This window comes from Triticum aestivum, chromosome 1B (genome assembly GCF_018294505.1).
Source record: "Triticum aestivum cultivar Chinese Spring chromosome 1B, IWGSC CS RefSeq v2.1, whole genome shotgun sequence".
Taxonomy (NCBI): Eukaryota; Viridiplantae; Streptophyta; class Magnoliopsida; order Poales; family Poaceae; genus Triticum; species Triticum aestivum.
This window is the reverse complement of record NC_057795.1, coordinates 518,810,932-518,814,073: the sequence shown is the minus strand read 5'-3', so window position 1 is coordinate 518,814,073 and position 3,142 is coordinate 518,810,932. Positions and strand designations below refer to the sequence as shown.

The following is a 3,142-nucleotide window of genomic DNA, read 5'->3' as shown; positions in this document are numbered from 1 at the left end:
TAACCCCTTCTAGACAGTTGGCTGTACATCGTTCTACATGCCCTGACGCTACCTTTACATTTTTTTGCTGGTACACGCAGATGACTTTTGCGAGATTTTTAAATTCATATTTGCCCCTGAAAATTTTCATATTTGTCTCTCGCAGTTCCATTCACGTGCTCAGCCCTGTAATGTTTGTGAGCGTTCGTCAATGGATGACGCGCACCTTGCTTGTAGTCGTACCTTGCAGTATAGGACGCTAAGAATAAGACACTCCGCATAAAAGAGACGTCAAATTTTCACATCATTGTTACGTATTGACCACTGACATCTTTGAAACAAAGCAGACATTTTAACCGTTTTGATCATCAGAAATGGCCGCTGGCTCCAGCCGTGGTAAAACCAATGGTGGCAAGACCGGCGCTGCGAGTGCACAACGGAATGAGTTGCCACTGCAACTATTGAGGAATATTACGGATCAGTTCTCTGAGGAGCGAAGACTTCGCACTGGTGCATTCGGAACAGTTTATAAGGTATGACTTTACCTTACCAGTTTCTCTTTTCAAAGGATGCTGGAAAAGGATGCCAATATAGATCCAATATGTGGTGAAACAGGGAATTCTAGAAGATGGCGAAGTGATTGCCGTGAAGATACTTGCGGAAAATTCGCCAGTGGCACGTGACAGAACGTTTAATAACGAGGTTCAAAATCTTATGGCCCTCAAAAATGAAAATGTGCTCCCCTTGGTTGGCTGTTGCTATGAAGGACAAAAGAAAGTGATGATTCACAATGGAAGATATATTGCTGCAGACGTCTATGAAGGTTTACTCTGCTATGAATATTTACCTAAAGGAAGCCTTCAGAGGAATCTTTTTGGTATGCAATACACTATCCAGCATATTTTGTGTTTCTAGTTTAGTTCATGTAATGTTTATACTATTAATTGGAGTTTGGGCAGGCTTGTTATATATACTCCTTTATCAATTTACTAGTATAGAATGACCAAACAGGAAAAATTGCAAACTACTCCCTCTGTAAACAAATATAAGAGCGTTTAGATCACTAAAGTAGTGATCTAGATGCTCTTATATTTCTTTGCTGAGGGAGTATTAGCAGGGGAAATCCAGTATAGTTATTTTTTGTCGAAATAGATTGTCCATTTTTCTTGAGTAAAATGCACAGAATCATCACTTTCGTGTCAACTCACGGAAAACCACCACTTAACAAAGTAGGACATTTTGGATCAAACCGAAGAATTGACAGCGTCAGAAAAACACTGATGAATAATGCTAAGTGTTTTGCTGATCAGCCGGACCCGCCGGACAGGCTGAGTTGGCAAAAAAACTGCCATGTAGGCACGTTTGACTTGTCTTCATGGCAGTTTTTTTGCCAACTCAGCTTGTCTGGCGGGTTCAGCCGATTAGTGACGTTAGCAAAACACTTACCATTTTTCATAGTGTTTTTGTGCCACGGTCAATTCTTCGGTTCGGTGCAAAATGTCACATTTTATAAAGTGGTGGTTTTCCACGAGCTATGACACGAAAGTGTTAGTTGTGTACATTTTACTTATTTTTCTTTAAAAGCTCGAGCTTTTGAGTGAACTGGGCCATGAGGCCGTGTAAGAACTGTTCTAAGACAGTATTAGTATAAAGAGATATGTCATCTACATCAATCCCAAGTCTATGGCTTGGAGGAGTTTTAACTCGTATAAAGATATTTGTAATTATGCTAATATTTAACTCAAAAATCGCATCTGCCAATAAATCTTTTGTTGTTAGGATTCAATGAAATCAATACTATTGGATGTAATGATCTTAGAGTGCTTAAACAATTTATTGTTTTACTTTGTCAGAAGTACCCAAGAAAATGGACTGGCAGACGCGATTCAAAATAACTAAAGGGGTTTGCAAGGGTTTACTCTTTCTACATAGTATTCCAATTATTCATATGGATCTCAAGCCAGAAAACATATGGTTGGATAATTACATGAGGCCGAAAATTGTGGATTTCGGTCTCTCGAGACTCTTCGGTCAAGAACAAACACGGATGAATACAAAAAATGTTGTGGGATCATAGTAAGTCAATCACAAACTGTGATAAGATATTGTTCGTTTATTATGAAGTAAATTGCACTTTAACCTCTCTGGCAATGCTTATAATGCTCTTAATGTTGATGGTATTCAGTGGATACATAGCTCCGGAGTATCTATACAGAGGCGAAATCTCCACCATGTCAGACATTTACAGTTTAGGCGTACTCATCATGGAGACCAGCACAGGAGAGAAAAATATTCCCAAGCAAAACGAACGTCTGCAAGGGAGTTCATTAAAAATGTAAGGAAAAACTTGACTTGATGATATGAAATGCAATTTAGGAACTTATGTTACATTTGCTTTATATTGCCTCAATGGATCATAATTCCAACTTTGTATGTAGGTACGTGATAATTGGAACTTTTGGCGCATAGCGTCAGAGTACGGGTCATTAGGTCCAGATTGCCTCGAGCAAATAAAAGCATGCATCGACATTGGACTAGAGTGTGTGGAGATTGATCGGCGCAAGAGACCATCCATAGAAAAAATTATGGACACGCTCAGCAGACTTTCGCAACGTGCAACACCACATGGGATGGGCATCCGGATGGTCTGCTCTCTGTTCAGCAGTTTTTGATTTCTGGGTCTTCAGGTGGTGCCGCGAAGGTACCACATATGGCTTCTTAACAGAACAATGCATTACCCGCCAAAAAAAAACAGAACAATGCATTATATTTATGTGTCAATACTAATGTGTTGTTTCACTTTCTTATTCAATAAAATCTGGGACCTAGAGACAGACGATTGCGTCCATACGCTCCAAGGACATGAAAAGGGTATCAGTGCTCTTTGTTGGCACCCAGAACTTCGGATACTAGTTACTGGTTCGCTTGATGGGACCGTGCGAGTCTGGAATTGGATGTCTCATAGCAGTACATACAGGTACTTCCTTTCTACTCCCTCCGTTCCTAAATGTAAGTCTTTGTAGACATTCCACTATAAACTGCATACAGATGTATATAGATGCATTTTAAGTTTAGATTCATTCATTTTGCTCCGTATGTAGTCCACCTAGTGCAATCTCTACAAAGACTTATATTTAGGAACGGAGGGAGTACTTATGTAGAA

The 3,142-nt window shown here is 39.7% G+C and overlaps 1 pseudogene; it reads left to right on the top strand.

Annotated features, from left to right (window-relative positions):
* Window positions 1–353: 353 nt before the first annotated feature.
* On the top strand, window positions 354–2,651 carry LOC123079397 (cysteine-rich receptor-like protein kinase 25; annotated as a pseudogene).
* The last annotated feature ends 491 nt before the right edge of the window (window positions 2,652–3,142 follow it).